This window comes from Rutidosis leptorrhynchoides, chromosome 3 (assembly GCF_046630445.1).
Source record: "Rutidosis leptorrhynchoides isolate AG116_Rl617_1_P2 chromosome 3, CSIRO_AGI_Rlap_v1, whole genome shotgun sequence".
Classification (NCBI taxonomy): Eukaryota; Viridiplantae; Streptophyta; class Magnoliopsida; order Asterales; family Asteraceae; genus Rutidosis; species Rutidosis leptorrhynchoides.
Genome location: NC_092335.1, coordinates 451679904 through 451694191, shown reverse-complemented (window position 1 = coordinate 451694191; position 14288 = coordinate 451679904). Strand labels below are relative to the sequence as shown.

Sequence of the window (14288 nt, the reverse complement as noted above, 5' to 3'; positions counted from 1 at the left end):
ATTGACCCATTTAACGTTTGTTTGGACCCACCGCAGTACTCTACTACTCTTTCATGTTTTCAGACTAAAACCACCCTTATGAACAACAAACGTAAAAAAGCAAGGAGCAATGTCAATTTCGAGCTTGATCTCCCTATTAAATGATAAAACGACTCTGAGAGTTTTTATATGTTGTGGTTTAAAAAAAAAAGAAAATGAGGTCTTTATTTATAAACATTTATAAGGAAGTTATTTTGTGCATTTACATAAATCTTTATGTTTATTCACTTTGATAGAATAAAATCGCAATATATTCAGAAAAAAAACATTAATGTTTATCACAATACAATACTCCGTATTTGTTAACAAATCATGATGATCATTAAAACTAAATCACAGCAAAAATGCGTAAATAATAAAACTAATTAAAGTAGTTTCCATCAGTGTTGCAAAAATCGGAAAACTCGGTCGATTTCTCAGGGAGAAATCGGTTTGACCTCCCTGCCGAGAACTCGTTTTGAAATCGGCCAAAAAAAATCGTTCAACGACTGTTAACGACCAAAAATCGGTCAAATCTCGGAAAAATTGGTCAAATCTCGAAAAAATCAGTCAAATCTCAGAAGAATCGATCAAATCTCGGAAAAATCGGTCAAATCTCGGTAAAATCGGTCAAAACTCGGTAAGATCTTAAAAGTCAACGAAAGTCAACCGCCGATAACTCCCCGAATTCTCCGAGTTCTCGTTTTGGAGGCCCTGCAGAGAACTCCCCGAGAACCGATTTCTGTAACCTTGGTTTCCATAGTTTAACAATTCGTAAATTTTAAATTAAAAATTCGATAAATAAACGATAAAAAAAGATTCATTAGTCAATCAATAATCAATAATAGAACTTATTTTACTGATTAATTTAGAAAAATGGTACCAAAATTTACTTAGCAGTAGTAAACTGGACCTACTTTTATAAAAAATAAAATAAGATTAATTGTCTAGACACAAAGTATCTTGGATGACACTGAAATGTTAACAAACTGGAACATAGTTCTTAAACAAATTTTAAATGTACTTGTTAAACACATTGATGGACAAAAAGAGGAAACATACCTAAACAATGATATAAACAATAGTTGCATGAAACTTGAAAAATCCACAATGACTTGGAGCATCTTCTCATTTGGTAGTTAACTGGAATACTTGTCAGTTATTATTCTACAAGTAGTTAGGATAGCAGGTGAACAAAAGCAGTAGCATGCATTAAAATCTATTTGGTAATAGTGTTGGAGCATGTCAAATGTTAAAAGTATTTACATGCAGCAAATAGTACTCCGCATCAGATATTGTTGATCTATACCTTGAAGATGTTAATAATTGTTTAGTAAACCAGAAATAATTTTTTAAAAATATAGTGTATGTTACATTAATACCTGTGATTTATACGGACTGCAACACTTCTTTGTACACTACATTCTTTGCATGTTGGAATCATTTCCGTTCTCATCTAATATGATCACTTTAAACCCTTTTTGCTAGTAACACGAGAAACTGCTACGTACAACTGTCCGTGAGTAAGAACTGGCTTACGAAGTTACGCTTTGTTGTTACCTAGAGTGACAATTTGGACCCATTTACTTATGAATGGGTCAATCTGCATTCTGAGCTATCCCGAACTAATAAGCGGGTCAAACGGGTCGACTATAAATGCTAAAAGGGAAATGGCTCATGTATTTAAAGAATCGAAATACTCTTCTAAAAAATTATAATAATTGTTATTAGCAGTGAATATAAATACCGGGTCAACCCAACCCATTGACCTGTAATAAAAATATCCCATTTTGACCCTTTACCTAATATCTAAATCTTGATAGATCTAGTGGTTATGAAAAGTATACTTTCTCTAAGCACAATTGAGTGTCCTTAAAATCAAGAACCACGAGAGCCGCCTTAAAAAAATGATCATCTAATCTGAGGACAAAAGACTAAGCTGCAATTCATGGCACAAATAACTCCCATATAGAAATAAATGATAAATGATAAATAATATAGAAATAAATGATAAATAACACAGTATTAAAGTTAGTTGCAACATATCTAAATTTTTGAGAGTGATAAAAGGATGAAAATGTATGCTAGATAAAAATACCTCCTCTAACATGGCTGAAAGGCTTTTCCATTTTTAGGTATTTGACGAATCGTGTAACTCTCATGTGAAATATCTGAGATACAATATCAGCCTTGTCTGCGGCAGTCAACAAAGGATAGTTTTGCATAAACCTTCTGATCTCGGGCCATATAGGGTTGCACGTAAAAGTGTTAGAAATCTTAGTGGATTTCCATATACCCTACATATAGCTAGCGTATCTAAATAATGGATGTACATGTATATTGGACCACTGGTAAAAGAAGAAGGAAATATTACACGTGAACCAACTTAAGAACCACTATAATCGCCATGACTAACAGCATCATATAAGCCACTAAGATAATCGTTCCTTATATCCTGTTGATGGCTTGGTGGCTTCTGATAAAATCAATGTGGTCCAATTCAATGCTACAGTACGCAGAAACAATGTATTGTTGAAGAAGACGACCCGTTATAAGAGTGTTGTAAATCACAGATCGCTCGTGTAAATAATATTCATGGTTAGCCTCTTACCCTTTCTAGATCTACTTCCAGGAGAGTTTCTAAGCGTCATGGAAGGGTCGTACCCAGGTTGACCATAAACAAATGCCAATGGATACTACAATGACATATATAGGGGATGCAGTTTATTAACCTGTCGAGGAGAGCCGCCTTTTTATTCAATGTCGACGTAAAAATCATAAGCACAATCCATTATTCAACAAAGAAGAGAAATTTTACCTCAGTTTGCTTTAAAAGCAGGATTACTTCGACTCTTATCCCTGGAAGAAATCCAACAATTAACATTATTGATCTATTTGTACTCTTGGATGAAGCTATAGGAACACCAGGATCATCCTCCAAGGTAACTTCCCACTGAATCTGTTAAGTATTTATAATATTTATAAACATCAAATCATAACAATCAATTTTAGTAATATTAAAGATAACTTGTAAGTAAATAAAGATAGTAAACCTCTTTAAATTCATTGGTGAACGCATCCCTTCCAATAGTTCCAGAAGGATAATTAGTAATGACTGGAACACTAACATCGACGGTTCTTAATTGGCGAAATCACTAATCGACGGATCTTAATCGGCAAAATCACTAATCGATATTGCATAATTAAATCAGTAAAGCTTGTTAGCAGACTACAATAAAACCCTAACATCGTTCTATACTAATTATGCTACATAAACGATTAATTTAAAGGAAATCAATCCGCTAACTTTGTTAATTGCCTGCGGTTTTGAAAACGACGATTGATGAATGTAGAAGTATGCGTGATTAGAGATCTAAACCTAATGCGTGTTTTTGATGTGGGGATCCGATTGTGAGGATCCAATTTAAAATTTTTAAGTCCGCGTGTTTTTTTTTGGGGGGTAATTAAGGATAAAAACTTGCTTAAGATTGACTTATTGAGTTATAATTAAATCAATGGTTTAGAGGTAAGGGTAGTGGTTGTCATTAGTGTGATCTAATGGTCTAGATTAAGAGTTGTTAAAAATGATATCTCAATTAAGACTTTATTTTAATGTATAGAAGAGATTTTATTTTAACTAGAAATAGGAGGTGCGAGCTTCGCTGCACTCTGCGATTTTCTACAGCAGGATGTTTGATATACAAATATTATGATACTCCTCGCATTGCGACGAAACATTCTAACATTTTTTTTTATAAAACTAAGGTTGAGCGAGAACTAAGAAAACAATTGCGAAGAAAAAGGATAAAACGGGGCAAAAGGACTCGAACCCATGTCGTTTCTCTTACCAAATCTTGAACTTACAACTTGTTGTAGCAATCCACTCGTTAGTATAACTTGTGTTTATTTATTTATATATATGTGTTCCTTAAAAAAATAACTCTGTTTCGAATATAATTAATTGCGGTTTGTTTGTAAAATTATTTCGAATTGAACGGTGATAACGGATAAACCTAACCCGCGGTGAAAAAAGAAATAAATACCGTTAAAATATTGGGTGAGTTTTATTTAATAATTATTATATTAATTTAGAAAGTTACATTTTATAGCTCCAAGTTAGATTGCAATTATATTCAAAATTTCGAGCGGGGTGATTATGTTTATAAACATTTATATGTTTCCTGTTAAAATATATTACCCATACGGTATTGAACGAAACTAAAAAAAACTAAGTTAAACCTACTAAACATGTATATTATAATTTTCTATAATTTAACCAATAAATCTTACATAATATAGTTGATTAAAATGTTTGTACAAAAGAATAGTTTCTAAAAAAATTAATAATAATGTTGTATACTACCCATTTATGTACGTTTACAACATCTAATATGGTTATCGTTAAAAAAATTAAAAAATATTTAATTACAAAAGTGAAAAGTTGAAAATAAAAATTTGTTCGTAAAATTTTCAAAAATATTTAATTACAAGAGTCAATAACATATATCCCCCTAGGGGTGTACGTTCGGTCGGTTTTCGGGTTAGTTGGTGTAATCGGTTTGGATTAATCGGTTTTTCAAAAAAAAAAATTTGCACCAATAACCAAACAAATATGTTAAAACCAAACCAATCCAACTAAATACGAAGTCGGTTTATTTGGTTCGGTTAACCATTAAACCAAATAAAAAACTCGATAACTAATTATTATTGATAAAACAAAGTCATCAATACATTATGCAAAATTCTTAAAACAAACCATTAAAATAAAATTAAAACCAACAGACTGGTTCTAAACAAAAAATAAAAATAAAAAATCAACCCAAGAAATAATTTATTCTTTTATTCTTAAAAATTAAAATAAAAGCCAAAGGTTACACATAATGAGAAGTGCCAAACTCCCAATGCTTCAATCTCAATCCTGGAACTTCATCTCAAATATATGAGCTCCATCTCAAATAGCTCCCTCATTCACAAGCTCTACAATTACATGATTAAAAAAAGTATGTTAAAAAACAATACACAACGAATTTAGTCTTTACATTATACATAATAAGCATTTAAATCACTCACTAATGAACATAAATGAGATGATGTTGCATTGCTACTTTTATTGGCTTAAGCATATTAATGGTCAGGGAGATATAAGATTCTAGTTTACCCTCATAAAATAAGATAGTTACCCAAGTTGTATCTTGATCATTAATGAAAGAATTATAATGACCCCAAACCAGTGACCTTTTGGGGGTTATCCTACGCCTCGCTGATGTCTCTCCTTCATTGCTTTTAGATTCCACATTAGCTGAATTCACATTTTTTTCTTGAGTATTCTCCTACAAAAAAAATACATATTGAAATGTAAACTAAGTATATATATAAAATATATCTAACAAAATGACATTAAGATTACTGACATAGTGATAAACACTATATTTAATTCACTGCCAAATACATGTAAGGATTTAAATATAATACTACTTGTAGCTAGGATATTAAAGAGTTGTATATTAACATTATCACTATCCTTCAAAACAAGTATCTTAATCACATATCACATATCTATATAACAAACCAACTATAAAGAAAATAAGGCAGATCAGACATACACAAGTTACATACATGGATATTTGACTTTGGGAGGTTCAAGTAAATATTTTAAAAAGGATAAGTACAGCACGTTTACACAGATTTATCTAGTCATCTACATACTATTTGATATAACATTTGGAAGTATGGAACATATAATTTGACAAGAGACATATAACATATTCAGACCTCGTAATTGACATTGACGAACTAAATTCTATAAAATACACTTGTCAAGAACTCTAATTAGTAAAGGATGAACATTAATTAAATAAATCAATTACAATAAAATTACTGTATTAACACGAGTTGAATAAAAACAATAGAACATACCATAGCGAATTAGCGATGAACGGATGATTACTTGAAGAGTTAAAACGAAGCAAAAACAAACGATTTTGAAATTAGACTTGTGAATATTGTGAATATGAGATATCATATTTATAATGGAGGATCAATAGTATAACTAAGTAATTGATCTTAATTTTAGGTTAATTGAAAAAAAAAAAAAAAAAAAACTAGCAAAGATTGGGGATTTGAATGCTTGATTTTTGTTAAACGAAACAAATCAATGTTGATTACTGACCGTCAGTCTTTCCCAATTCTAGCTATTTCATAAATGGGTTTCTAAAAATAAATAAATAAAACACTGTTATAATAATAATAATAATAATAATAATAATAATAATAATATAATAATAATAATAATAATAATATAGATATGGATAGTCAATTTTGGTGTATACATATAGTCAATTTTGATACATAAACTATGTATTTTTATATTGAGATTTTAAGCTATAAATACCCATGAATGCAAGCATTAAACTTGCACCATTTTTCACACTTACAAAGTGTTTCTTTCTTTCTCTCAATTATCATCTTTGTTCTTACACTTCATTATTAGTATTCTTAATCAAGAATCAAATCACTAAATGTAGTTATAAGCCTACTGAATTATAACATAATCAAACCACTAAAGGTAGTTATAAGCCTACTGAATTATAACACGTTATCAGCACGAAGTGCTCCGTATAATCAAGGTTTATCTAAGCAAACACAAGTCACTAATCAAGGTAATAATAAAAAAATTCTTTAACGATATCTTCTATTATTTATTAGTAAGATAAATATTATTATCATCATAACTAACATTTATATTTATGTTATTTAAGTTATATATGGTCGGTTATACCGCCTGAATTATATTTCTGTAATCTAACTTTTATTAACTTCACTAACGTTTATATTTATGTTATATATGGTCGGTTATACCGCCTGAATTATATTTCAGTAATCTAACTATTATTAACTTCACTTACATTTGAATTATATTTCAGTAATCTAACTATTATTTGAAATGTCCCGTTCTTATTGATTAAAAACGTTCCATATTAATTGATTTCGTTGCGAGGTTTTGACCTCTATATGAGACGTTTTTCAAAGACTGCATTCATTTTTAAAACAAACCATAACCTTTATTTCATAAATAAAGGTTTAAAAAGCTTTACGTAGATTATCAAATAATGATAATCTAAAATATCCTGTTTACACACGACCATTACATAATGGTTTACAATACAAATATGTTACATCGAAATCAGTTTCTTGAATGCAGTTTTTACACAATATCATAAAAACATGGACTCCAAATCTTGTCCTTATTTTAGTATGCAACAGCGGAAGCTTTTAGTATTCACCTGAGAATAAACATGCTTTAAACGTCAACAAAAATGTTGGTGAGTTATAGGTTTAACCTATATATATATATATATATATATATATATATATATATATATATATATATATATATATATATATATATATATATATATATATATATATATATATATATATATATATATATATATATATATATATATATATATATATATATATATATATATATATATATATATATATATATATATATCAAATCGTAACAATAGACCACAAGATTTCATATTTCAATACACATCCCATACATAGAGATAAAAATCATTCATATGGTGAACACCTGGTAACCGACATTAACAAGATGCATATATAAGAATATCCCCATCATTCCGGGACACCCTTCGGATATGATATAAATTTCGAAGTACTAAAGCATCCGGTACTTTGGATGGGATTTGTTAGGCCCAATAGATCTATCTTTAGGATTCGCGTCAATTAGAGTGTCTGTTCCCTAATTCTTAGATTACTAGACTTAATAAAAAGGGGCATATTCGATTTCGATAATTCAACCATAGAATGTAGTTTCACGTACTTGTGTCTATTTTGTAAATCATTTATAAAACCTGCATGTATTCTCATCCCAAAAATATTAGATTTTAAAATTGGGACTATAACTCAGTTTCACATATTTTTACTTCGTCGGGAAGTAAGACTTGGCCACTGGTTGATTCACGAACCTATAACAATATATACATATATATCAAAGTATGTTCAAAATATATTTACAACACTTTTAATACATTTTGATGTTTTAAGTTTATTAAGTCAGCTGTCCTCGTTAGTAACCTACAACTAGTTGTCCACAGTTAGATGTACAGAAATAAATCGATAAATATTATCTTGAATCAATCCACGACCCAGTGTATACGTATCTCAGTATTGATCACAACTCAAACTATATATATTTTGAAATCAACCTCAACCCTGTATAGCTAACTCCAACATTCACATATAGAGTGTCTATGGTTGTTCCGAAATATATATAGATGTGTCGACATGATAGGTCGAAACATTGTATACGTGTCTATGGTATCTCAAGATTACATAATATACAATACAAGTTGATTAAGTTATGGTTGGAATAGATTTGTTACCAATTTTCACGTAGCTAAAATGAGAAAAATTATCCAATCTTGTTTTACCCATAACTTCTTCATTTTAAATCCGTTTTAAGTGAATCAAATTGCTATGGTTTCATATTGAACTCTATTTTATGAATCTAAACAGAAAAAGTATAGGTTTATAGTCAGAAAAATAAGTTACAAGTCGTTTTTGTAAAGGTAGTCATTTCAGTCGAAAGAACGACGTCTAGATGACCATTTTAGAAAACATACTTCCACTTTGAGTTTAACCATGATTTTTGGATATAGTTTCATGTTCATAATAAAAATCATTTTCCCAGAATAACAAATTTTAAATCAAAGTTTATCATAGTTTTTAATTAACTAACCCAAAACAGCCCGCGGTGTTACTACGACGGCGTAAATTCGGTTTTACGGTGTTTTTCGTGTTTTCAGGTTTTAAATCATTAAGTTAGCATATCATATAGATATAGAACATGTGTTTAGTTGATTTTAAAAGTCAAGTTAGAAGGATTAACTTTTATTTGCGAACAAGTTTAGAATTAACTAAACTATGTTCTAGTAATTCACTACTAGAAAATCTCGAGTTAGCTACAAATTTCCGACGGCAAATAATTCTGTCCCTAAATATTGACGGATTTCCGACGACTTGCCAACAAACTGATAAAAGATAATATTAACACACATTTGCGACGGCTTAGCGACGGATTAACTACGGCCACTCTTCCGTCGGTAATCTGTCCCTAGATATAAATTTTGCGACAGATTACCGACGGATTAGATATGCCCATAAATACGTGCCTAATCCGTCCCTAAGTATATGGTTTTGCGACGGATTTCCAATGGTCATGCATTCTAGTGTTTGTATATAAATGGTCGTCCATAATCCGTCGGTAATTAGGGACAGATTTGGGACGGATATTTTTTATAATTGATATTTTATGGAGTTTACGAGGACAAACGAACACGTATAAGTACCAAAATATCTTAGGATACACTTTTACTATCAAATAAAACATATATTCATCAATACATTATATGTTTGTCGGATGTATACCTTCGATATAATGTATTTATACATAAGTTTCATAATCGTTGTTAGTGAATATATGTATACTCGTACGCGTGTTTGTGTTTATACGCTACTTAGTATTTTTAAAATGTTTGTTAACTAATATAGATGCATTTAGGAATGAGTGTCTATAATTTTTCGTCAAAATCGTGATTTAAAAAAATATAAAAATGTATGGCCGTCCCTAATCCGTCGGTAATTAGCGATGGATTTGGGACGGATATTTTTTAGAATTGATATTTAATGGAGTTTACGAGCACAAACGAACACGTATAAGTGCCAAAATGTCTTAGAATACACTTTTACTATAAAATAAAACATATATTCGTCAATGTATTATATGTTTGTCGGACGTATACCTTTGATCTAGTGTTTTCATATATACGTTTCATAATCGTTGTTAGTGAATATATGTATACTCGTACGTGTGTTTATATTTATAAGTTACTTAGTATTTTAAAAATGGTTGTTAACTAACATAGATGCATTTAGGAATGAATGTCTATACGTTTTCGTTTAAATCGTAATTTTAAAAAAATATATAAATGTATGGCCGTCTCTAATCCGTCGGTAATTAGGGACGGATTTGGGACGGATTTTTTTATAGTTGAGATTTATTGAGTTTACGAGCATGAAGAAACGCGTATAGATACCAAAATGTCTTAAAATACACTTTTACTATATAATATAACATATATACATTAATATATTATATGTTTGTTGTGTGTATATAGATTTTATTGTTGATGTTAGTGAATGTAAGGCGTATGTATACGTGCATTTGCTTTTATACACTTTCTAATATTTTTTAAATTTTTGTTTAGTAAAATAGATGCATCTAGGACTGAGTTTCCATGCGATTTCGTCTAAAATATATTTTTAAAAAATATGTAAGTTAAACACCGTCCCTAATCCATCGGTAAACCTGGAATTAGGGACGGATTTGGGAGGGACTGTTTTGTATTAGCATTTTTTCGAGTTTTCAAGCACCAATGCAAACATCTATATCGTATTTTATTATAAAAAAGTAAAAAAGAAATTCATTTTATATAATGTAGCAAACAAGTTGACCTTCCCATCGTTATCGTTATAATTATTTAATACAGAGTCTAGGGATGGCAACGGGCGAGAAAAAATCCGTGACCCGTGGGTACCCAATCCGTAATGGGCGGGTAAAATCATTAAGTCTTACCCGCGAGCACGGCTACGGGTAAACATTTATACCCGTCGACGGGTCGCGGGTATATACTACCCATCACGGGTAAAACCCGACCCGTGAATACATGAGACTTTTCTTAATTTACTTACGAATTAATACTTACAATTATTAAATTTAAAAGTTATTTTACTAGTATTTGAATAATGATTAAAAATTTAATATTATATATAAGTAAAAAACTTAATTTTCACGTCATTATACATATAGATTATACATATGTTTTTATAATTAATAAAGTTATTTGGATTTTCTAATAAAAAGTAGTATATTATTATTACCTGCGGGTGGTCACGGGTATCCGCGGGTCACGGGCATGGGCGAAAAGTTTTTACCCGTAGACGGGTAACGGGTCTCAACGTGCAAAAAATTAACTCGACGAGCGGGTCACGGGTATATAGAACCCGTGCTCGTTACCCGCGGGTGCCATCCCTAACGGAGTGCTAATTAATATATTATTAAAAATTTATTATAATATGTTGTATGCTTAAATATTAAATATAAATATAATATAATATGATGAATGCTTCTTAAAAAATGTAAGTATGGTATCCATTTGAGAGTATATTCCCAAACACTTTTTTTTTATAAATCCAACACCTTTTCATGCTAGTCCCTAAAATACCCTTCTATCATAATTATTATTTTACCAATTCAATAATTACTCCGTATTTTGTTTCTTTTCTTCCACTTCCAATCTAGTTCTCTCTTTTTCTTCTATTCTACATCATTCTTCCAATCTAGTTCTGTCTTTGGCTTGATAGCCTTTTTCTTTAATTAGCTTTCAAAGAAACGTTAGCTTCTCATAAAAAAAGATGAGGAAGAAATACAGGGGATGAGGAAGAAGTGTAATGGGTTTATACTCCGAAGTATAAATTAATTATTATTACTCCTTATAAATTAAAGTGACAAAAAGGTAAGGGTATTTGGGAAGTGTGATGAAAAATGAGTAGATTTATAAAAATAAAAGTTGGAAATATCTCTAGCCTATCCATTTATCTATATCGATGCCCTAATTGAATAGAATAGAAGTAGAAATAGAGAAACAAAACTAAAGCCGCTTACATCGTCTCTCTCGATCTACATCGCAAACCACCTCCAACTCTTGTAATTTATACAGGTATTCTATATCTCTATCTCTTTCTACTATATTCAAGCTCAATTTTGATTTTGGGTTGTCATTTGTTTTTCAAGAACGAGATGTTAAATAAAAATTATTATTTACAAATGTTGGTTAAATTTCAGGTTTGACTCACTATATTTTGGAACATCCTTTGTAAATTAGTGGTAAATCTTGTACTCTTTTGTTTTAATTTCTTATACAAACATATAGCTTTTGATTTGGTTATGGTGTATTCATATTTTGAAAGCAAGTGATATATATATATATATATATATATATATATATATATATATATATATATATATATATATATATATATATATATATATATATATATATATATATATATATATATATATATATATATTTTTTTTAAGAACGAGAAGACTAACTCATATGCCATCTTAGAATAAGATTATTCTCAGCTCAATGTATTTTTTAAATTCCAAAGTCTTCTCGAAGTGTTTAGAAAAGCTTAATAGGTGAAACCTTACTACAAATATCAGTCGAAAAAAAATGTGATTTTTTTAAGCACTTAATGGATCTAATTTTCAATACATAAGGAGTTGAGAAAATATTCGTAATGAGTCTTTTTTGTTTTCTAAGTTTACTTGCAAATTAAGTGCTGACAGTTTCATGTATAAAATTGAATAATTGAATAATTAATAATGCATCTCCATTGTTATGGCATAAGTATATGTTTTGTAATGATTTTTTACATGTTTGTTACTTGTTGACTCTTAGGTTACTTATTTACAATGTCGGGTAGTGATCGAAAATGGATGTATAATATGACTGATAACAGCAATTTTCTTTCTTTAAATTATATTCTCAAAGTCGACATGTTCTTGGACTTTGCCTATTCTAATGATAAAATTGTTGAAACCAACGTAAGACCGATGGGAGAAATAGTTCTTCAAATTAAATGTCCGTGTACTATTTGCAAAAATAATCACTATAAGCCAAGAGATGTTGTTAAGGAACACTTGCTTACTAAAGGATTCATTCGTAACTACACAAGATGGGTTAAACATGGTGAAATAGAAATCCAAGATGCAGGAGAACCTTCTACTCCAATGGAAGTTGATGTTGATGTTGATCATGACGATGGTATGAGACAAATGGTGTGGGAGAACATACAAGCTGCTGGTTTTCAATCAAATCCAGAATTAAATTTGAACGAAGAACATGTACCGAATGCAAGAGCAAAGAGATTCTATGACATGTTAGAAAATGACAAGGAGCCTTTATATAGAGGATGTGAAGAATGGTCAACATTACAAGCTGCCACGACTTTGTTGAATTGGAAATCAACTTGCAATGTACCCGAGTCTACCTTTAACCACATACTTCCTATTTTTAAAAGTATGTTACCTGTTGGTAATAAGCTACCGTCAAACTTGTATGAGACTAAAGCGATACTGAAGGAACTCAGTCTTCCGAAAAAGAGGTATGATGCTTGTAAAAACCATTGCATGTTATTCTATAAACTAAAAGATTTTGCATTAACCCACTGTCGATACTGCAATGAACCTCGTTATAAATTTAATAAGGTCCCTCATTTAGTATTGACGTACATGCCAATTGGGGAGAGACTTAAGAGGTTATATATGTCAGAAAAGATGGCTAAAGAGTTGACGTGGCACTCCGATCACAATACAAAGGAGGGTAGCATGTCACATCCAAGTGATGGTAAGGCGTGGAAACATTTTGATGAAACTCATCCATTCTTTGCAGATGAGATTCGAAATGTTCGGCTTGGGTTGTGCACTGTTGGTTTTAGCCCTAATAACTCAAATTCTAATCCTTATTCATTATGGCCCATGTTCCTCACAATTTATAACTTACCTCCTTGGATGTGCGTGAAAGACTCGTACGTTCAACTATTTTTGGTTATTCCTGGAAGAAAGAGTCCCAGCCAAAACTTAGATGTCTTTCTTCAACCATTAATAGATGAGCTGAAAGAGTTGTGGGATGATGGTATTGAAGTATATGATGCTTATCGTAAACAAAATTTTACTATGAGAGCTATCCTTTTGTGGACAGTCAGTGACTTTCCCGCTTATGCAATGCTCTCGGGTTGGAGCACACATGGTAGATTGGCTTGTCCTTATTGCATGGGTGACACAAATGCATTTCGGTTAACTGAGGGAGGGAAGCCATGTTGGTTCGATTGCCATCGAATATTATTACCGGAACGACACCCATTTCGGCGTGACAAGAAAGGATTCAAGAAAGGAAATTCCCAGTTGTCAAATACTATATCACCAGAATTAACCGGTGAAGAAATTTTGAACCAAGTGTCAAACTTTCCAACTGTTTATGAAGGTGAACCATACTCAGCAAAGAATCCAAAAGACCCAAACTTTGGTAAAACCCATAATTGGGTAAAGAAAAGTATATTTTGGGAGTTGCCATATTGGCATTCTTTGTTAATCCGACATAACCTTGATGTGA

The 14288-nt window shown here is 30.8% G+C and overlaps 1 long non-coding RNA gene across 1 annotated transcript; it reads right to left on the bottom strand.

The window, feature by feature from the left end:
- Positions 1–4705: 4705 nt before the first annotated feature.
- LOC139897974 (uncharacterized) lies at positions 4706–6199 on the bottom strand. The gene is made up of 3 exons (XR_011776833.1): positions 5935–6199; positions 5199–5348; positions 4706–4995 (listed from the first exon to the last, which is right to left on the bottom strand). It is a non-coding gene; the product is annotated as an uncharacterized lncRNA (long non-coding RNA).
- Positions 6200–14288: the final 8089 nt, after the last annotated feature.